At 44.0% G+C, this 8,949-nt stretch overlaps 1 long non-coding RNA gene across 1 annotated transcript in view; it reads left to right on the top strand.

Moving 5' to 3' along the window:
• The window catches only part of LOC113893272, a 29,326-nt gene extending 20,836 nt beyond the window's left edge, over positions 1–8,490 (top strand). Inside the window, exon 3 of the long non-coding RNA XR_003511268.1 lies at positions 7,473–8,490. This is a non-coding gene — a long non-coding RNA (uncharacterized LOC113893272). The remainder of the gene's footprint in view (positions 1–7,472) is intronic.
• The last annotated feature ends 459 nt before the right edge of the window (positions 8,491–8,949 follow it).

The following is an 8,949-nucleotide window of genomic DNA, read 5'->3' on the forward strand; positions in this document are numbered from 1 at the left end:
CCTGCTCCTTTCAATTTCCAGTTGCTCTGGCAGCCTTCTAGTCTGGCTTCTAACTGTTTAGTCCAATAAGTGTGTTCTGCAGACTAGTGAATGCTTGCAGCAGAAAAGCCAGTTAAATGTGATTTTAGTCCTTCTCTAGTACACTGAAGTAGATATATAAGCAGAGTTTATAATTATTATCAGCAGGATGTTTAGTCTGCTAAAACTATTTGCCATTACTTGAACCTGGAAGCTTTTATATATGTTTAAACAAAAATGAAGTTATGCTATACATTTTTCCTTTATAAGATTTTAAAAGTTGAATAACATATTTTAGTTACTGTTCCATGTCAATATACATTAATTATTTCCTTTGTCTGACATATGGCATTCCAAGTATTTGATGATAAGGCTGTATAACAAAGATAAACTATTAAATGGAGTTGTAGCTTATGAATTACACTTCTTTCAATGGTCTTTGAAAGGTGTTAAATTACTTTCTTTTTAATGCAACTCCTTATGAAGACCAGTTATATTTGGGTATGCTGTGGCTACTGCTAAGTCGCTTCAGTCGTGTCCAACTCTGTGTGACCCCATAGACGGCAGCCTACCAGGCTCCCCTGTCCCTGGGATTCTCCAGGCAAGAACACTGGAGTGGGTTGCCATTTCCTTCTCCAAGGCATGAAAGTGAAAAGTGAAAATGAAGTCTCAGTCGTGTCTGACTCTTTGTGACCCCATGGACTGCAGCCTACCAGGCTCCTCCATCCATTGGATTTTCCAGGCAAGAGTACTAGAATGGGTTGCCATTGCCTTCTCCGATTTGGGTATGAAGCATCATGAATTTAAATAATCCTCTGTTAATACACTTTTTGGCTGTTTCAATTTTCCTTATCAGAAACAATGATATAATCAACATTATACGTTGTACGTTGTTATTATTATTATTATTTTGGTCTTTCCCATAGAATAATTATTCTAGGGGAGGAATCACTGAATTATACTTCTTTTAATGGTCTTTGAAAGATACTACTTTCTTTTGAATGTAACTCCTTATGAAGACCAGTTATATTTCTGGGCTCCTAATCAAAAAAACTTGGATTCTACTTCAGGCATGCTTCCTGACTTCACTGGTAAAATATCATCTCCAGCTCAACCTAGCCCAGGGCTTTATTCTTTAGTGTTGCTCCATCATGAATATTCACAATTTACTTCATTCCCTTCACATCCTCTCACTTATCTTCACAATTTACATCATTCACCCAAATCTAACGGAGAAGGCAATGGCACCCCACTCCAGTACTCTTGCCTGGAAAATCCAATGGACGGAGGAGCCTGGTAGGCTGCAGTCCATGGGGTCGCTGAGGGTCAGACACGACTGAGAGACTTCACTTTCACTTTTCACTTTCATGCATTGGAGAAGGAGACGGCGACCCACTCCAGTGTTCTTGCCTGGAGAATCCCAGGGACAGGGGAGCCTGGTGGGCTGCCGTCTATGGGGTCACACAGAGTTGGACACGACTGAGGCGACTTAGCAGCAGCTGCAGCAGCAACAGCAGCAGCAGCAGCCCAAATCTAAAATAGAGAGTTGTGTCTTTGTGAATTAAGGTCATTGCAATCTGAACCACGTAACGGCAACAACTGATTCAAAAGAACTTTGTCAGTAAGAAATGCTCTAAAATGTCTCCAAAATTATGACTGTAGCTTCTTTACCTTCTTTAATTTTGAAAAGTAACCACTAAGACAGTAAATAAAATACTGGACCATTTTCTTAGTAAAATATATGTAAAGGAAGAGTTAAAGGTAGGAGACTAAACATACACATTTTCCTGTACTTTCTCTGAATTCTCACTAACTGACATAAAGAAATTTCTTTTTATAAGACATAAATCTAAGAGGGAAAAGATACCTGGAGAGGAAATGATAACCACAAATTAGAAAACAGAAGAAGGAAAGACAACTGACCTAGCAGACCCAGGAAAGTTTTGTTCTAAGTGAGTGAGCTAAGTCATAGCCCGTTTTCTCCAAAGACTCAAGAATTAGAAGCATCATTTGGGGATAAAGGAAAGGACAGAAGTGTAAGGGACAGTTAGAACACTCCTCTCTACAAATCCTCTTTCCCACTTTATGCAACCAGGTGATAAATTCTGGTTTACTTCAGCAGAAGATGGAGGTTTCTGGAGAAGAAAGTTAAAAAAAAAAAAAAAAAGATCTCTGAGATAAGGACACATGATATAGTTGAGGGTAGTAATCATTTTGAAAAAAGAAGCATTAAATACTAAATATTGAAACCCTCTGCTATAGCTACTGGCCCTCCTTCATCACATGGTTTTCAGAATACAATGCAGGACATCAGAAAGTTCTTCTCTGAAAAACATCTGACAAGTCAAAAGAAAAGATCTAAAGATACTGACACTGGTTATCCAATTAAACAGCCCAGTCTTATCCTCCTGTGTGAGATCTGGTGGTCTTCAAGCCCCACCGACAATACAGAGCTACCACTACGCTTTTTAGTGCCCCAATTTAAAACACAAACGACAGCCAAGAATCAAGACATTTGAAGACAGCATCAAACATAAAAGAGGTGAAAAACAAAGAGACTAAAGTAATTTGAAGGTGAAAACTATCAGAGAACTAAGAAAATACATTGCAAACAAAGCAATAGGATGGTATTTTTAAAGGAGTAGTCATAAAAAGTCTTAGAAATGAAAAAATATGACATAACTTGAAAACCCAATAAGAAAGTTGGAAGAAAAATTTGATAAAACTCCAAAGGCCAACAAAAATGACAGAATATAGGAGAGAAAAGATAACATTTAAGGACCAAGCCAGGAAGTCTGATACCTGAACACATTATGAGCCATAGAAAGAATAAAAAAAGAAAACAGAGGAAATGAAATCATAAAAGGAAGGTGAGATGACTCCATAGTGACTCCACAGTGAGAAGGCAGTAAATAATGATTAAGGCTGGAAAACAATCACTGGCTCAAATATTTTTTGAATTAGTAAATAAATGTAAATTTATTTATTAGTAAATAAACTCTTCAACTAAGTCCTGTAGGCAAATGAAGTCATATTATATGACACCCCTTCTGGAATACTAGGGTCCTCGGATGCAGAACCCAGAATAGTACATACTATCCAACTAGGGTGAGGGGCTCAAGAAATGGCACCTCATGCCAGTGCTGCAGAACTGGCATCTGGAACTTATGGTATTGTTTCTAGCTTACAAGCTGTTTGGCATCATGCCAACCTCCTCCCCACTTCCATAGTCACTGACCTGCACTCGTAAAACACCATCGTGGACAGCCTTCATCCTGTAACTTAAAGCTGTAGTGCATGGAACCTATGGGCTTTATGAAGGTGACATTTTGGAGAAAAGGATCCAAAAGCCAAATAAATAGTGCAACTAAGTCACCAAAGTGGAAGGCTAAAAGAAAACGAAGGAAACCCAGGGCCAAGACTTGAAGCAGTGAGGGAGAGAGTGGGGAACCAGAGTGTCCTCACAGGAAGGCTCCTTTCTCATAGCTTGCTGATCTTTCCCTTCTCCTCACTTGTCATGGTTCCTAATTCCACTAGATTGTAAGCTCCATGAGGCCAGGATCTATGCTTGTTTTGTTGTGATGTCCCTTACCTGTGCTCAGCACTAGGTGGTTCTACAAAAAAAAAAAAAAGAGGTTAAATGAGTGAACAAATGATCTAGCCGAGAGCAGAGAAGTCTGAGGTGGCAAGTAAGACACAGAGGCTGGAGAGATTTCCTGAACTGAAAAGAAGAGGAAGCTGTGATGACTTGATATGGGCCACCAGCAGCCTGAGTGAAGACACACACACACACACAGACACACACAGAGACACACACAAACACACACACACACAGACACACACACAGAGACACACAGACACACAGACACAGACACGGACACACACACACAGAGACACACACAGACACAGACACACACACACAAACACACACAGACACACACAGAGACACACGCAGACACACATACCCAGACACACACACACACGGGTTTGTGCCTGAAGTGCACACACACACACACACACACACACACACACAGGTTTGTGCCTGAAGCACACACCATGAATCCTGAATACTGGGGCCATTCCTGCCAAGGCAAGCCCTGCGCTACAAGGGCACGGCCACCATGGCAGGAGACCTGTTTAGCTCACAGACAGGGGACTGGAAAGGGAATGCCTCAGGTTTTAACATGGAAGCCCAAACTTCAGGTTGACCAAAGGGACCTCACATCATCTTCACTGGAATTAATAAACTCAGAAGACAGGTCATTTCCTAATCCTGTGGGTGATTTAGTAAGATGAGCTGTTCAGAAGGCAGGATACAGTAATGGTCATCTATAAAGGGCAGGAGGACTATTCCTCAGAGGGCAGAGGGGACTAATGACACTTCACTCAGCACACAGAATTGAAGTCTGCTCTCCGCGGGGACAGAAGGAAGGTTTTAGGGTGGGGAGAGAGAGGAACAAGGACTTTTAGTGACGTCAGGAAGCAGCTCAGATTTCCCTTGGCTACAAAGAGGCAGACTACTCCCCAGAACACTCAGATACTAAGACAATGTCTTAGTGCTGCCCCGTAATTGTGGGAGAAAGAAATTTCAACTGTTTATCTACAATCGTCTTCCCAGGGATGGGATGTGGGATCTCTCTGCTTAGAGAAAGGGAACCAGCCTCTTCTCTGGCTTTTCCTACACTTCCTCATGCAAAGGGCTATCAGGAGAAGGCCACGAATAGAGCTCTTTTCCTTCAGCCGATGAGACAAATACCTTGTTCAAAAGCTCCTGCCCCTGCCTGCAGATTGTCTCAACCGGATTATCTTGGTTTTGACGCAATTCCACGGGGCAGTAACGCAACCTCACTCTGCTGTGCTATTGCACATGACTCTAGGGCTGGCAGCAGCCAGGAGTTCCCAAAGATCTTCTGGTTGATGAATGTCACCCGCTCGTTCTCTGTAATAAGGAGGGGAGAGAGCTGCTGACACCACAACCCCAGGAGGTAGACTGCAAACATTTCAGCATGAAGCTGACAGGGCCATGCTGGGGTCCTCGGCAGCACCTCAGGGGGTTATGAAACCACTTGGACGGTCCTGAGTTCAAACTGTGACATTGGTCTGTATGACCTTGGTTGGATTAGCTAACTTGAGCATCCGTTTCCTGACTTGTAAAATCAGGCTGAAATCCTGGCTCCTAGGGATGTCAGTGGATGGAGGGACACGATACACTTGAAACCACCTTCTCCGAGCCTAGCTCCTGACAGATGCTCCGCCAGCACTGCTTCCTCTCCTGCCCTCCCTCCCGCCTTCCCACGTTCATCGACTGTGGATGCGGTGCTCCCACAGAATGAGTCAGCCGAGACGAGCAAGAATTGAGTTCACTGGACATGTTCTAGCATTGCCTTAAACAAAAACCAGGACGAGCTCTCTGTGTGGCCTGGGACTGAGGAGGGGGTGGGTTCATCACCCAAGGTCACCTGTTTCTGGAAGACCTCTTCCTGTGCTGGGAACTGGAGCAGGACCCAGTCCCCCAGCCCAGGCTCCCCCCTGCCCCCCACGTGGCTGGAGCTGGGGATGTTCTATTTCAGCATCTGCTGCTGCACATCGGGACACGGAGGAGAGCAACACTGCGGTCCAGCACCTGCTGATCCACTCTTTCAACAGAGAAAACCGAGCATAAGACAGATATCATCCATTCATCACCAAATATTTCTATAACATTAATTCTATGCCTGGCACTGTTTGAAGCACTTCACAAACACGATCTTATTGACGCCTCACAACAGTGCTGTGAGGTTGGTATCACTACAACCCTATTTCAGAGGGAATGAAACTGAAGCACAGAGAAGTTACAGAACTTGCCCAAGAAACCATAACGCAACACTCTTTGGACATGGTGATGGGGACGTTTACAGTCCTCCATTGTTTGTCCAGCGGGAGGGACAAGCGCCTGTTCCTGTTCTCATTTGTTCGCTGAGACTTGCATTAATAACCAAGTGTGTGCCACACTGCTTTAGGAAAGGCGGCGTACACGAGGCGCAGGCCTCTCTTCATGGAGTCCACAAGGAGGCAAATGCCAAAGGAGCTTCATTTTGATCCTCTGACTTTGCCACCAGCAAAGATAGCTGACCTGGGTCAAGAATGCCAGTGGAGTGAACTTCCTCTTTATATGAAAGAAATGCCCTTTGGGACTTCCCTGGTGGTCCAGCAGTTAAGACTCCACATTTCCAAAGCAGGGGGTGCAGGTTCGATCCCTGGTCAGGGAACTAAGATCTCACATGCCATGCAGCAAAAAAAAAAAAAAAAAAAAAAATGACCTTTTTGGGACATTAGATATGTGACCTTTGACCTCATAGGGCCCACACTAAGAAGTCCATCAAGTCCACTTGCTTAGACCTTCATAGCTCAGAAGAGAAGTGTGTGTGAGGCTAATGCCCTCACCAAAACCCAGAAAAGGCATGTGGCCATAAGCAGGGCCCAATGTTCCCAAACTTCATATGTGTCACCAATGAAGAATATTTTGTGTGAGGTGTTGGGTATTTATTTTTACATGTACTTTAAATAACATTTTATAAATAGCACTGATCCATTATTTCAAAAGTACTATTGCTGAAAGAAAAAATAATTAAGTGAGTTACCTAAAAAAAACAATATTGGCCCAGGTGGTGCATTGCAAGCTAAAAATGATCCAAGTGGTACTCAAATGGGCCAGAGTCCGGGAAGCCCACAGTGATGCTCGCTGGGGTCATTACTGCATTTTGGGCGGGGCTGCTCTCCACTGTGGAGGTTAGTTCCCGCACTGCCTACGGATTAACAGCCTCAGCCACTGCCCACTCCACGGTGACAGCGCCCCCAGCAACGCACAGTGATAACTCCCCACAAAATGCCTCCACACATCTCCAAACACCACATGGTACAAGGCTGGGGCGATGTCATACCACTCCTGCACGGGAACTACTGCTAAAGTTAAAGTCTTGCTGGAGGCCTCCCTGGAAAAACAAGCTATTTTCAGATATTTTAAAAATAGAATGAAGGGAAGATAAAGTTCAAGTTCAATTACCAAGTGCTTTGGTCGGGGGATGCTGGGGAGGGAAGAGGGACCAGAGTAAGCAAGTGACTGAAGTGAAAGTCCGTCAGTCGTGTCCGACTCTTTGTGACCCCGTGGACTGTATAGTCCATGGAATTCTCTAGGCCAGAATACTGGAGTGGGTAGCCTTTTCCTTCCCCAGGGGATCTTCCCAAACCAGGGATCGAACTCAGGTCTCCCGCACTGCAGGCGAATCCTTTACCAGCTGAGCCACAAGGGAAGCCCAGAGTAAGCAAATGAGAACCCAAACGAAAAGACAGGAAAGACAGAAGCAGCTCTGGTGAGACTGCGGACAGACAGAAAAGGCCTGGGGCTGCAGACAGAGGCTTCCTGGTTTGGGGCCGCTGTTATGAGCAAGACCAGTTTCTTTCTTCTTGTCTCACAGGTACAACCTGGCACCTGACAATGATCAGAGAGTACCCGCTCCTGCTGGTGAACAGGCAGCACAACCTATTGCTTGAACTAAGTGCAAGAAGGTATTCTTGCATACCAAACCGAGAGAGTATTCTGCAAGAACACACGAATCGTATTATGAAACATGGGACAGACTTAGCATTAAAGAAGAGAAGGTCTCAGAAAGCCACGAGTCTCTTTCCAAGTAAGGATGAATTGTGAGGATGAGAATAACATGATGCTATTTGTACACCACCCAATATACCATTCATGCCCTTTAAAAATCTTGGTTATTTTTGGTACCTTTGAGCCCCTAGTTTTCCCAGTGTACTCCAAGGTGGAATGGCCTCTGCCTCAATGTGTCTGTAGAACAAATCTTTCCAGGGTTGCTCATGGGTGGTCATGGAAAAAAAGCTTGTTCAAATAAGTTTGGGAAATACTGCACATTTCCATTTTGGAGATTCACAAAGCACATTGGCAACTTACAGGTCTTGAGAATATTTCTTCTGTTCCCTTGGTTATTTAAAACGTGAAATCCAAACTCCTTGCCAGGTTTAAAAGTCAACAGACCTGTCCCACTTTACCTGATCAGTGTTACTTTCCCGGGAGGCAGACGCATCACTGCTGCTCCCACCTTACGTATCCGCACTTCTGGGCCTTCTCTCACATTCCTCCGTCCTCTAGAAATGCCTTTCTCAGCCTCCCCGCGGACTCCACACTTCAGGCAAAGCACCAGTTCGAGATTCATGTCCTAACGACTATTCCCCACAGTGAACTTTCTCAGAACTGTATCTACGAAAGGAGGTGTCACGTCAGTGTGATCCCTTCTATGATGCCTTGGGATTATTGTCTGGGGTGTGATATATGCCGTTTGTAGGCAAAGCTCATGAGAGCCCCTAAATGTGCTATGGACACCATGGGTCTTGTAGAAAAAATACTTCTTGATGTGTATCCTGGTGGATGTGCCAATGGCTGGCTTTGTTCCCTTATAAAACCTCTTACACAGCTTGTCTCTCTGTGAATTAGCAATCACTGGGTAATGACTGAACATATGTGTTCTGTCTATGTTTAATTACTCTGATATTCCTCAAATTAAGTGCAATGTATGCTACAACAGATTCTATCTAAAACTGTATAATGTTGGGCATATTCAAAGTTAAGAATATGCTCCTGGAAATGGAAGTCTTTTTACCTGCATGAATATTAAGAGGTTATTTTTATTTCTAATCTATTCCCTAAATTCTCCCTTGCCCCTCCTCAAAAAAAAAAAAAATGTCTTTACAATCCATCAGAATGTCCATTTGGTTTTATTTTCAAAATATATTCAGAGCCTGACCCTGCTCACCACCTCCACGTCACAGGAGGTGTTCTCTTGGAAGCTAACCCTGGGATGGAGCCAAGTGGAAGCAAGGTGATCAGGGGAGTGCTCCTGGGAATATCTATGAAAAGGAAGGAAACGGCTTGGGAAG

The sequence above is a fragment of the Bos indicus x Bos taurus genome, chromosome 5, assembly GCF_003369695.1.
Source record: "Bos indicus x Bos taurus breed Angus x Brahman F1 hybrid chromosome 5, Bos_hybrid_MaternalHap_v2.0, whole genome shotgun sequence".
Lineage (NCBI taxonomy): Eukaryota > Metazoa > Chordata > Mammalia > Artiodactyla > Bovidae > Bos > Bos indicus x Bos taurus.